The sequence below is a fragment of the Neodiprion fabricii genome, chromosome 2 (genome assembly GCF_021155785.1).
Source record: "Neodiprion fabricii isolate iyNeoFabr1 chromosome 2, iyNeoFabr1.1, whole genome shotgun sequence".
NCBI lineage: Eukaryota > Metazoa > Arthropoda > Insecta > Hymenoptera > Diprionidae > Neodiprion > Neodiprion fabricii.
Genome location: NC_060240.1, coordinates 26,946,963 through 26,961,409, shown reverse-complemented (window position 1 = coordinate 26,961,409; position 14,447 = coordinate 26,946,963). Strand labels below are relative to the sequence as shown.

General features: G+C 39.8%; 1 protein-coding gene across 2 annotated transcripts in view; it reads left to right on the top strand.

Moving 5' to 3' along the window:
- The window catches only part of LOC124175331, a 101,801-nt gene that overhangs the window by 1,217 nt on the left and 86,137 nt on the right, over positions 1–14,447 (top strand). The gene's annotated exons all lie outside the window — the stretch shown is intronic.

Sequence of the window (14,447 nt, the reverse complement as noted above, 5' to 3'; positions counted from 1 at the left end):
TAATTTCTTGTAAAAAGAATAAACGATGTTTGTTGGTAGTGGTAAATACCATAAATAACAAACGTTGCTCAGAGTATTGCTCAAAGATCAAAGAACAGAGAATAAAAAACAAATAGTCTATAAGATACACGTGAATTAAGATAATCTTCAGTAAATTTCTGTGAAAAAATTAAGCGGTTTAAACCTGTAGTATGGAAATAATGTAACATTTACCACACATTCCAACGTTTGAATGACTAAATCCTCCGGCAGAGTTACACACTCAAAATTAACGTACGTGAAGTAAATTATAACCTTGCAGCGTTTAAACACACAATTTCGGCTGTAAATTAAAGCCTTGTGATTTTCACCAAAGCCGCAAATTAATTTATTTATATAGTTATAATTGGGTAACGCAAGATTTTAATAAACCTGGTTTATTACACCGCCTGGTAATAAACACTCGTTACTGGGTGTAACAAAACAAAAAATTACGTTGCGCTGAGTTTCCTGCACTGCAGCAATTAGCGAAATGTTGTAATTAAAGGTTACGGTGTACTGAGGAAAATTTCATTTTTAAAATTGACTAGAAAATTACAGTGAAACAGGTATGGTTAAAATGATGGTTGAAATATTTTTAGAACTACATGTAATAATATTTCTCAGTTCGTTCAGTTTAATACATCATTTTCAATTAAACGAGCACTCAATATCAATTTATTGCCGCATCAGCGTCAAATTATCGCAATAGTTACAAGAAAATACATTACAAGCGACGATAATCAGGGGAAACAGCAACATCAAACAGATTTTTCCATTACAGCTGCACAACTCATTTCCATTTTGTACGCACAGCTATATTTCTCGGTTATACCGAAAAGTAAAAATATTTAATTACCGTAAAGTAACCAAAATTCGAAACTTCTCTCGGTGTAAAATTCAATATTTGTGTACGTTCCCTCTTAATTATGCACCTGTTATACATATACAAAAAAAAATAAACAAATCGATTAATTTCGTCAGTTTGTTTCGTTCGTATTTCACGTCTTCTTTTTTTCATCCAATTTATGCAATTGCGTGAATTTGAAATTCTGACAGCTCACCAGACGAGTGAGTTATAATTATTAGCCAAAGGATATTTCGCAGCACCCATCGGCGATGGTTAGCGGAAAATGACGCAAACAATATCTCGAGGGATAGGCAGGTACTTCGGATCAAAGTAACGAGATGGATCGAGATTCGGATCATGCAGGACGACTGGCTTTCCGCACTGCTGATCCAGATCGCATCGATCATCAGAGGCGAGGCTTTGATCCGGTCAGTTTCTGGGAGCTCCTTTCCTCCCCGCGAATTTCCCACTTCTGAGATTACGTGGCTTCTCCTCTCTGATCCCAAGCCGAAACTCTCGAGTCCCCTCGCAATTCCCTTGCGGCATCGATTACGTCGTCGGAAAATTATACTTGCATTATAAACAGCGAGTTTCCACATTCCGGTGTGTCAACACGCTTTCCAGGGAGTCCGTATTACCGAATGGATGCTTTTGGAAGTAGGAAAAAAAATTAGAAAAAAATAAAATAAAATTATGCATAGAAATGTTATCACCGATTTTCTCAGTCGGGAAATCTGTTGGCTTTTATTTTCGATCACGTAATTCTGGAAGCTGGAAAGGAGTGCAAAGTCGGGAAATCTCGACGAAAACATATAAATAACATACACGACAAAGTATATATTTAACTTCAATCTATTGGAGAATAAATGTTCTTGCTAGTCGATGATTTTCAGCAACCTTTCCAGGCAACGATTACGTTTTTTCAGAAATCTTCGAGAGTATTTTGCTCGGTCGATCTTGAAGAGAACTTTGATGCAATCGTAAAAAAGAGACGCGTCTTGAATCAAAGAGTAGGTAAACACTTTTTAGTTAAAAGAAAATCGTAGAAACGGGAATATGGAATGGGGTTGGATAAAATTGAGCGAAAATTTCAACTTGTACTGGATTTGGAAGAGAATCTTGAATCGTCTGTTTGGAAGTCGCTAGATATTGAATCGACTTGTTACAAGGTAATACATTATAAAAATCGAATGCATCGACAAATATGAAGGATGTTGATTTTTCTTCCTTCGGGATTTATTCTTCATCTTTTTCTACAACCCTTACGCTGTATACCAAGGACAAAATACCTCCAGGCAATGTTCGCCGTAAGTTCCATACGAAAAACATAAAAAATAACCTGATTTGATGAAAAGTAAATAATGAAATATCGACAAAACCATTGTTTTATTCTTGTTCCAAAAATTCAACTTCAGTTACTCGAATAAACACCTTTTTTTTCAAACATCTGTGTCTTGAAAATTACTCGGTCAATTTTCAGCTCAAAACATTTGAAATGCAACAAGTTACGAACGATGAATACAAAATCCATTTTCGGGTATTTTATTGTTTGATGAATTTTAAAGATAACTAATCCACCTAAAAATATAACAGTTGAAGAGTATCCCAAATTTTTGTCAATCTATTCGAATCGATATCCCCATTTCTACACAATAATTTTCAACGCGTTATAGACAAGAGTTGCTGCACCGTAAGGGTTAATATACTTACTTCCCTTACACGTCGAGCATTACGACTAGTCAGATGAACCGGCGGGTTAACCACCTACGAAATCTTGATTCTAATCTCGCTAACCAATTCGCAGTGAGTACAAAGCGCGAGGCCCTTTTTGGTCAATATATGTCTCGGGGATGTTTGTATATATAGACCACGATGGTGAATTTTCAGGGGGGGGGGGGGAGGGAGCAGGACGGAGGATAGAAGAAAAAAAAACAAAAAAGAAAGAAAAAAAGAAAAGAAAAATGGAATAATATAAAAAATAAAACGTCGTTGGGATTTACTTGGCGATATATGGGAGTATGGAGAAAACGAGGTACTAGAGATATATACGAAGGTGTATGCTCGTATAAGGAAGAAAAATGAGACGCAAATGAAAATTAAAAAAGGTTAATTAACAGCGCGTTGTCCAACGGTCAGGGAAAAACCGGGACTCCCGGGAATTTCAGTGGCCATCCAGTCACCTCCAGAGACATTTCTCAGCGACATATTGCTTGGTCAAAGGGGGCAGCTGAGGCTCGTTTATATTCTCGTCGAATTTAATATGCACTGCCATGCACTTTTTGCCGAGGGATCAACGAATGCGCGCGGACTTTCAATCAAATCCGAGTTTTTATACGTGCGTAATGATAATACTCGCTGTTAAGGTAAAAAAAAAAAATGGGAACAAATGAGCGATAAATGATCGGTAGGTATATGCTTTTGATCGTTTGATAAAATCTATCTCGAAATCTATGTCGAAGGAAGGTTGGCCATATTTAAAAAAGTCACGAAAAATTTTCACGACTCACGACCAAGTTTTTCACAATTATTCCACAATCGAAGATCTAACCATCCCGGCATTGATTGGACAATTTACTTATATTTACACGCGGCGTTTCGCAGCTCGATTTTCAGAGGGTGCTGATGAACCGCAGACGAATAATTGGCTGATAGAGGATGCAGCAAACAGCTTCGCAATTTACAGGGAAGTTAATTTTTCCTCTGCATTCTTCGCTTTGTTTTTTTTTTTTTTTTTTCTTCTTCTTCTTTTGCACTCTCAGGTTACGTTGCGCCTGTTTTCGATTTTTTTTCCCCCACACTTGCGCGAATAAATTGCAGGCTAATACGTCCGACGTCTTCTGTTTCAATGTCCATACTTGAAAATTTGCGTGAATGTGTTGTTTCAATTTTTCTTTTCGCTTCTACTTTATTTCTGTGCTTTTGGCGAAAATCCTGTAAGGTCCGATCGTCGGTGTTGCAGATTTTCTACCGTATTTCGCACAAATCCAAGGTCATTCGCATTCGCGCAATCAGTTTTCAGCCGCAGATTGAATCAGCGAAAAATTCCCTCGCCTTTCCTCTTTGTCGCGCGCATTGTTTATCACATTCGTTAATTCTCCAATTCAACGCCGTTTTCCGCCCCGCGTACTTTGATAACCGCGAGTCTACGCGTCGAGAAATTTCCTCGTTTAACATGTGCGGCTCGTTTCGTATGCCCACCCAGGGGTTGAAAAAAAATTGCGTATTTCATCTGGTTGGAGGAAAAATATTGGCGCTGAAGAGCAAAAAATGTGCAAGAATTTTGAATTTTCTATTATAATAAAGACACAGCGCTTGCGATGTATTCTTTGCGTTTCTTACCTCGACGACATTTTCCCCTCCTTTTTATACAAAGTCGCGAAATTATGCGGGCTGAAAAATGCGTGTACGCGATGATTATCACTCTTTTGTTAAGCTTGGGGGAAATTTTTCAGAGACGTGACTGGAGGAGAGAAAAAAACTGGAAAGAATTTTTCCCGCAGAGCCGTACAAGTGACAAAGCTTTCGCTGACAGATTTCCACGTTCTCTTTTTTTCTTCGCTTACCTTTTTCCAAATAATTTTCGTTACGTGGGAAAACAGTTAAGATAAAAATTTTGTCGCTGGGATAAGGACCTGGTGCAAAAAAAAAAAAAAGAGAAAAGAGAACCAACACTCGAGCTTTGATAAGAGAAAAATGTAAAAAAAACTTCGAAGCGTTTTTGAGCATCCGCCATCATCGAAAACGAAAAGATTGTGATTGGTTCAAAGTATTTCTACGTAACAAAAGTCGCGCTAAAATCAAACTTCGCGTATCGAACACGCGGGACATTCTCTGGTTCCGTTAATGAGATTTCAAATCCAATTACAAGGCAAGAGGGAGACTGTGAATTTTGCCTGGAATATCCGCAGATCCTTTGAAAAAATCCGTAAAAAATACCCTCAGGTCTGCCATGCAGCTGCTCGAAAATTGTTAAATGAATTCCGCAGTTTTTTTTTCCCCCCTCTTTGTTCCTGTTTGCGACAGTTTTTGGTTTATGTTCAGCCGAATCGTATAGCAAAGTGGTGGAAGAGAATTCTTTCTTCTTTTACGTGTGTCACAGGATTAATATATCCTTTGTAAAAAAAATATCGCCGTGTGCGAGGACAGGTCCAACATCAACGTTCAACGTTAATAGTACAGGACGGAAACTGGGAGAGACGGATGATGATGGAAGAGATATGAAGAGAGAGAGAGAGAGAAAGAGAGATGGAGCGGATGAGATATTATTTATTTGGTAAGCTTTTTGCTCCGCTAAGGAGAATCATATCCGCTAAAATACGCAGAATCTGATATTGTGGAAAATTTTAAGGTACGGTCAATTTTTGTGAAAGATATTTGAATTGCTGTGAGGAAAGAAAAATTTGATTCGCGCTTTGGCAAATTTACATGTAAATTAAAACTAAATTAAATTAAGAAACGATATTTATACCGAGAATTTTTCTTGCTTCATACATCGTTTCAAAATTTTACATTTTTTGATTTCCAACAAAGAGAAATCTTCCAGTCGCTGGTTTATTTATCCGATCATAAAGCTGACGGATTTACGAACATGAATATGGATGAAATGCCCGTGAAGCGAGCCTTGTTGCTTAAATTTTTACTTTCGTATCCCATTCGGGCTTATCACATCTGCATTGATGCCCGCTAGGGTGAAAAGCTTACTCGAGTGACGCGCCTTGCGTTGGATTGAAAATTTGGATAACGTGACAAATCCGATCACATCCGAAGCGCATAAATTACCGCCTCGGCTCCGTATTTCGCAATCCCGCATCCCATGCCGCTGGGAAACAAAATATGCTAATTTTAAGATTTTCCCAAATATCCTAGAAGATAAGTAGAGTCAAGAATTTATTTATTCATGCTAATTCGAAATTTAAATTTCAACCGTAACTCTTTTTCCCCTCTTTTTTACCACTCCTTTTCTCACAGCCTGGCTTCGTAATAATTCTTATCTAAAACGATCGGTACATGGTCTTGCTTGGGTTGTGTAAAAAAGAACGAAAAATTTTTATTTTACAATCGGTTTCAGTTTGAAATGAAAAAGAAAGAAAGGAGAAGAATTTTCGGCAGGATGTTCACGTTCGCGTACCAATGAATAATGACTTAAAAAAAAAAACGACCGAGTAACGAAAACTCGATAGTTGAAAAATGCGCGGCACGTTTCATTTCAATATGGATTTTCATTTTGTCTTTTGTAAGAACAAGGCACAAACCTGCTGTAATTGAATTCGATAATTTTGATATTTGCATTTGAAATTGGACGTCAGTCGGTATGGAACGAATTGTCGTCGTTCCGATGACGCGTGATTTACATAATTAGTTTGGAAAATTGTCAGCTCTCCTGATATTTACGTCGGTGTAAATCAGTCACGATACGTGTCCGAATATCGTGGAAAGTACAGCGAGGTTTTACTTTTTCCAATTTTCTCTCAGCCGGATGAAGAAATCAAAGAAGACATTCGCACGCGTTCGATGATCGAATTTATTCCCTATAATAAACAATCCGCTGGCAAAGAGAAAACGAGGCACACACATGATTTCGTATTACATATATATATATATATATATAAGAAAAGCAGAAAGAAAGCACGTCGGGAGCTTCCCTTCGATCCTTTCGTTGTTTGTTGTGATTTAGTTTCGAGAAGAGCGTGGGTACACCAGTTCCAATGTATATTTTATTTCTTCTCAATTTCTTACTTTCCTTCTTCGAATTTTCAATCCCTCTACACGATGTCCAAATTTTTCTTGAAAGAAAAAAAAATGCCCAAAGGGCAAACGAGCTCCCTTCTTGCATGTATAACATCAATCGGAATTGTTTTTCCGTTTTATTGTCGTCCCGCGCAAGCTTTTTGTCTCAAGAACCGAGAGAAAAAAGACAAGGGAAAATGTCGGGGTAAGGGGGAAAAAAAAAAAAAAAAATAAAAAATAAAAAGAATCATCGAGTCCCTTTTTCTTCACTCTCCCCGAGATAGGTAGGTACGTGATGTTAGTCGTCGTTTTCACAAAGGCCACGGCTTCTGTCCCTCATACAGGTCTCATGGGAACCCCGTAGATTGCCCATACACTGCGGGATCAAATTTTCCATATTTATTCTAGAAGACAAATGATTCCTTCATCCCCTTGCTCCTTTTCTTCTTTCCCCTTTAGGTTTCCCATTTATATTCCTTTTCCTTATTTTTTTTTTTTTTTTATTATTTAACGCTCGTCTCGCGGCTTCTCCGCTCTCATTTTCGTAAATTCGTAAATGTGTTCTACTCTGCAACGTATAAGTTATACCTGTATACGTTGGATTCGCAGTCGATTAAAATTCCGCCCTTGCCACCTTGAGCTGGACCTCCGAATCAATCATTCTATTTTTTGTCCGCGCATTATCTAAATTTGGTTGAAAATTCCTCTCCCTTTTATCCTTCGTCCAGTGGGGCAAACCTATTCATTACAAACTGATACAATTCATCGTTCTACGTGTATACGATTATACCTGTATACAATGTACGGTAAAAGGCACGTGTATTGTGTGTGCCTGACGAATAGGCTTTATTCGAAGGGTAGTGAAGCCACCCCGCGCATCACGTCGTTTATTCGTTCGATCTCCCCCGCTTGATTTTGTCCGGTTATCGTAAAATTGCTATTCCCTCGTTATTCTTTTTTGACGTTCATATTTTCGCAACGTTTCTTGCAATTCTTTTCCGATTATTTTCACTTTTTTGTGTGATTTTTAATTTTACAGGTAGGTGATTAAAACACGCAACTAAATCTAATCTAAATCAACTAGGACAACTTGGGAGCTTATTACGTGATTATATTTATTGAGTTGTCACTTTTAAAAATGGTGATTTCTTTGTTTTTGTGTTAAATATCAATCCAAACAAAGTGATTTCGACATAGCTTACTAGTATAGGTTTGGGCTTTTGAAAAAATGAAATTCGGCAGGAAACGACTACGTCGTACAATTTAATGTAGGATCCACGTTTCTTCCATTTTTTTTTTTCACGTCAATTGAACGCTATTGAAATTTGATCAACGCGAGAATTGAATTGTATACCTATATCTTCTGTACGAGAATCGTCAAGTATCAGCCAGTGACTGTAAAGAACTTTTCCACTTTATATCAATAGAACGTGTCCGTCATAAATATATATGGCATTTCACTCGAAACTCGAAAGTCAACTTCCATATATACAGGTATACGCGTTATTCAATTACGTCCAGAAAAACATATTTGAGTCCTGAGGGACGAAATGGGGAGTATAAAATGGGAAGGATGTGACGGTTTATTGACGACGAGGTCAAACTAACGTGGAGGCCGGAAAGACGTGCCTCGGCCTTCCGTCTCTGTTTTTCTCCTCTTTCCCGTTTCCTATCCCCTTTCCCTTCCGCTCCTCGTCCTCCTTTTGCCCTCCGCCGACGGATTTCTCAACGCTGCTTTCTTAAGCGGCAATAAATTCGGCTTATGGAAATTCTTAGGGGGATGGTACCGGAGGGTGTTGGAAAACGGCAACAGTGGGTAGTGGAGTCACCCGGATTTTGTTTGCTGGTTATTTCGGATTTGTAATACCCGCACGTATCCATTCGGCCTCCGTGTCGGTTTGCAGACACGTTTGGGTTCCTGCACCTTCCTGAATACGTCCTCCTCTCACATCGCGAGATATATATATATATATATATATATGTATATGTAGTACGTATACGTATATATATATGTGTTATTGCAGCTCCTGCACGGTGGCGGATTAAAATTAACCTCTGCCCTGCACGGAACAATTTTAACCGGTTCGCTTCACTCGTTGATTCGGAATTCCCACCGACGGAGTCGGCCGCCATATTGAATTTCACCGCTGAAATATGGGGAGGCATTTCGATCTTCGAAACAATTTCACGGCTGTGATATCCGCTTAAATCATACCGACTGACGGGCGATCGCTTCCTTATTCTTCGTAGAATTCAATTCGATTTCGTTTTGAATAAATCAATGCGTAGAAGCCGTTGAACCCTCGCCGAAATATGAGCCGCCCGTCAGCATATGGTTATATGCGATAACGCGTGCCAATACGGCGAATTGTGTCGGTATTGGTTATTAAATTTCAGTGTGAAACTTTCGCGTTTTAATAAGACTTTAAATTTAAAACATTTTCCCGGACTATCGAGAATCTGAAAGAATTAGAATCGGGTACGCGAACAGTATATAACTTCGATAAACGAGGCGAATTTCCCATCGTGAATGTCGCAACTCGACCGTCAAATTCCTGCGGCGTAAGAGTGCGAAAAGGACGAGAAAAAAAAAAAAAGACAACACTACGGGCTCGAAAAACGTTTTCCGTTTTTCGATCGCGTGCGAGGGCCCTGAACCTAACCTAACCTCAACCCCGAGACCTTTTGCGCGCGCTCCCGTGACTAACGGGAAGATAAAGATGGCGTCAATTCCGGGGATCGGGGTACATAAATTCTCGGACAATATTGGCAATGAGCCGGGGAACCGGAGGTGAGCGGGAGGTCAGGCGTGGCTCCATATTGTCTAAAATATCCAGCCGCGCGCAGTTGCGCCTCCATAAACTTTATCAATTCCTCACACCTCGTGAACGCTACGACTTGTATACCCACGCCTCTGTACACGGATCTACGCCCCCGTCCCGCACGAGCATAAACTACGCTACTCGACGACGGAGGGAACGGGCCGAGTAATCAAATGCAGATCATTTCCCTGGTAAACTGCAGCGCCTGCCGAGTACAGCTTCGTTCTACAGGATGATTCATGCCCGAGTGACGGCTGGGATGGTAAATCGAAAGTAGATTCCTCGAGAAATCTTTGCACGCCCAACTTATTTTTCGGCAGGTTCAACGACCCAGCGATATTCGAGATACGCACGCATCTTTGAGGTTAACCAATCGGAGCGCGCCTCGCTGAGTCACGTGACCGATCAAGCGTCACGTGACAGGGTCACGATTGGTTGACTCCGACATCTTCTTGCTCCGAAACGGCGCTATCCTCGAAGCTCGCGCAAAGGAATTTAACTTCAGCCTCGATATTTTTCGGGAAAGGCACAAACGGTGGAATTTTTCGAATAAATCCAAGATTGAATACGACAGCATTGCTGTTCGGTGGGGAAAGTTTTCAGAGGCATTTTTTACCCCGATAAAAAAGTCACTTTCATCACTTTCCCGAGATGAGATGCCCGTCACCAGTCTTGGATTCTGGATCCCAGAGGACCGGATACTCTGTGGATACACGTCGAGTGACACAAACGAATCACTCGTGAAATTTTTATCAAGACCTTGCAGGCTTTGCTTGGACGTCGTCTGCTCTGCAGTTTAGCCGGATACTTATTCAGCGACGAAATAACGTTCGAGTTCTATCTTCCCTTAATATTCGTTTCTCGTGACGATTTTTCGCTTTCGTTGTTTGAAACGTTTTGACGTGCTCTAACGTCAGCTGTTGAAAAAGCTCTCTTGAAACAAAACGGGATTCTGGTATTAGCTTTTCACTGCCTTTCTCCTGCACATTGGGTAATGTATTACATTAAATTTGCAGACAATTGACGTTTCCAACGCTCGGATCTGCGTGTGAGTCTTGTTTCACTGGACCGTTTTAGTCAAGTATTAGCGAACTTCGGAGGTTCGAATATGATCAACAGAAGTCGTATGAATAGTACAATCGACTCTTGATAAACGAATTTGAAGTCTTTCGGCGAATTTTGTTTGGAGGTAATTTGCATAAAAATTACCATTTTTTTTTTTTTTGTTGAACAATTATTTTTTATTTTTTCTTGCCGTAAAAACTTTCGAAAACAAGTTGTTGATACAAGAGTCGAAATTTACCAATTACCTACAAAAATTACTTTCTTGAAAATCTTACAGACTCGTTGTTTCGTCGTTCGAATTGAAAATTGAATTGAAAAGTTTTCACGTATTTCGTATTCAGTGCCTGTTTTCTTTTCATTTGGCAAAAACAACTTTCGACAACATCTCAACGCACACAGCCTGGTAATTGCTAAATCGACTTGAGTCAAAACTTCGTGAATTATCGAACATCAATTAACCCCAAAACAAGTCAACTTTTCATAATACAAGCTCGCCGTGTTCGGTGCCGCTTTATCCCCGTTCCCGATGCCTCGGCGTTATTTTCCTCCTTTTCTCATTCTCCGTTCACTCGTCTCCGTTTCCGCCGTCGCGTCGGGAGCTTTGTTACTCTCGAACGACTCACGGCGACAGTCTTTCAGTCATCCCCCGACCCGAGAACGAGACGGAAAATGGAGGAAAGAAGGCAGCCAGAGCTAAAGGTGAGAAATAAAAGGCGCAGACCTACAGCTTGAGCTTTTATCTTTTAAGCTCTGTAAAGTATAGCTGAAGACTGGGACAAAGGCGTCACCGACTAAGTGTTCCTGCCTCTCGTTCTCCTTCCTCTTTTCTGCGCCCGGATATATGCGAGCCAAAACACGCATAGGGTCTCAACTGGATTCTCTCGAATTCAGCGTTATTATTTTTAAATTTTGAAAAAAATGTAGCGCGGGAACATTGGCGAAGGCATCGAAAACAACTGCGACCCGTATAACCGATTGATTAAAAATTGATGATGTAAAATACAACGCAAAGGGTGAAAGCTTTTGTTAGGTATATAGCAAAGCTTATACCTTTCCCCCTTATAAGAGGTTTATAAATTTGCATCCGGAGTAAATGAACGTCGTGACTGTCGAGATTTTTTCTCCTTACTTCCCCCTCTCCCCCCTCTAGCTCTTTTCATCGCGTTTCTTTTTCTCCGTTTCACTCGTTTTTTCCATTATTTTCTCCGAGTTTGCAGGAGCTGAGCAACGCGGAGGAAAAAGAGAAAGAAAGAAGGGAAGAGAGAGAGAGAGAGAGAGAGAGAGAGAGAGCGAGAGTCAGGAAGTGACAAGCATCTGTTTAGACAGGTTTCCCCGCCCTCGCAACCCCCTTTAACGAAGCAAACGTCGTGCCACTTTTACTTTGCGTCGAGAATACTAGGGGAAAATATTATTGCTCGGCACCCCAACGGCAAGCAACCACTTCGTTTCGACTTTGAGAGAAGGACGTTTAAACGCGCACTTGTAGTCAACAATGCAGAAATCGTGTTAAACCTGGCTAGTCGCGGGTGACAAGGGGACCAACCACCGACGTACGCGATGAGGGGTGATTTCCAACATGTGTATGTGTGTGTATTATATACCAGAAGAAGAGAGGGAGAGAGAGAGAGAGAGAGAAAGGACGAAAAAAATCTCAACCGAGGGCAGCGCAGAGAGTAAAATTCGACAGTTAAACTTCAACTCGTCGTTTTATTCCCCTCACGGTACAAATTTAGTCGGTATTCAATTTTATTCTCCGTGACTGCAAATTTTTTCGTCATCTCTTTTCTGCGGTGTATAAATCCTGCTGCTTATTTTATCGGAGACTCGCAAGATGTAACATCAGGCATTTAATTTCCTATAACGCGACGAGCAGTATTCGTTGATATATTCAATTGCAGGAAACGAACTTTGTTTTACTATTTTTTAGTCATCGTAGACAAAAGCTTCGCTCTTCGAAGGGTGAAGGAAAGATTAAATGAATGTAAAACTAAAATAAGTAAATAAAATAACGTAACAAATGATTAAAACGTGACCTAAGTTCATTTATATTTCGTACGGAAAATAAATTACAATTTAGCCACCCTGTTGCGCGCGTAATACCGTTTCAGAAATATTTAACGAAATTTTTAGGTTGTGTTGGCTACAAAAGCTCGCTACGTGCCAAGCAAATTCTGTTGAAAGTCGTTAAATTCTGTTCTGCATAAAAGTAATTGTTGTACATATGATAACAACTACATTATCAAATTGAAAATTCTCGAAAATCGGGTTTCACCCAATCCCGCATCCCCATCAACGGTTATCCAATTTACTTCATCGGAATAACGTATACCGAAAATAAATTTCATTCAACGTATCAAGTATAACGGGAGAGATGTTTTATCAATGCGAATAAACGCTGTTTTGCTTGATAATGCGAATTATTTCTTCGAGTAAAAAGACCATTTATTTTGTATAATGTTACATAAAATTGAGTAAAACAGGTATCGTTAAAAAAAAACTGTTTGAATATTGCAACAGTTGCAAGAAAATATAGCAACAGCGATCGTAATGAGAAAGAACAGTAACGGATACTAGAAAACTAATTTTCATTTTCTGCCTGGAACTGTATTTTTCGGTTGTGGTAAAAAATGAAAATAGTTAAGGACTGAGTTAAAAATTTCTCTCAGTGTACGTCCACCGGTACAACATCAGCTATTCGGTATCTTTTCTCATCGTTCGATATTAATATCTATCTTCCCACGAAGGGTTCACCATGTTTCGCATCTGAAAAGCAGCTAGGCGGGTTATTGTTACACAGTGAATTAGGCAGATGTACGGAGACATTACTCATTGTCAGTCATAAGACGACAGGAGAGTAGTTGAATTGTTATACCCTAGTCGGCATTTCGTTGCTGCGTTAGCGAAATACCGAGGCGCTGTATTATCGCTGCTTTTTCACCATCCGGAAAGGGGAGCGTAGGCCGGATGTCTTGTTTTCCGCCACGTTTCGCAGAGTTTCCGCAGCGGGTTTAATCTGTGCTTCGATGTCTAGCCTGCAGCTTCGAAATCGCGACACACGCGTCACAAGGAGAAGTACAAACACGTAGCGCTGTTCCAGATTCTCGTTAGTATTTACGCGGGGATGATTTAATTAAATACGTGCTTGAGAATTCTGCACGGCTATGCTCGGCAACCTCTCGCAGCCACCATCGTGTCATGATAGCTCCGCACAATAGCTGTATACGTATAATACCTGGATATGAATACAGGATAACAATTTGACGGCGTAAAGGGATGTCATACCCGATATTATGACAAAGGGGCAAAGCGTATCGGAAACAATGATTATTATTCGTCGATAATGCAGTTTCGTTGTGCTTGTACGCACGGAGAAAGGGGTCGTTTAATTTCGTCAGATATGAGGGAAGATATGTTTTTCAATTCGAAGTATAACCGCCCTGACCGATTCAACGTAAAAGAGATCGAAAGAATAATTTGCGTCAATGTTTGAGACCGCATTTATTGAAATCAACAAAATTCACCACCTTCAAGTACTTTTGCAAATTTTTGTGCCTGTTGCTTTACGCTTTGAACTTGGAATTATTTCCGTTAACCGTGCTTCGCAGAACAGAATATAACGTGTATACAAGCAGACTGGAGTATTTAATATTTTCAAATATTCAGTACTTCATTTACCTGTTTCCCCTCTCTCACCTACATCAGCTATTTGCTCTACATAGCTTCGCCGGGAACCTCACAAATATTCTAACGTCGTTCGAGATAATTAGACTCGGAGGAAGTTAAGGGGATGAAAAGTAGCTAGAGCTACTCCGGGGCTTTAAATATATATTATCAAGGTTGGTTAACGGAAGTGAATTGCAATTTTATTATTATTATCGTTTGAATTTCCTCTCGCTAAAAAGTTTAACTGTCCGATCATACGACCGTTTATTTGATCTGAGAAAACTGTCAAGTCACCGACTGTT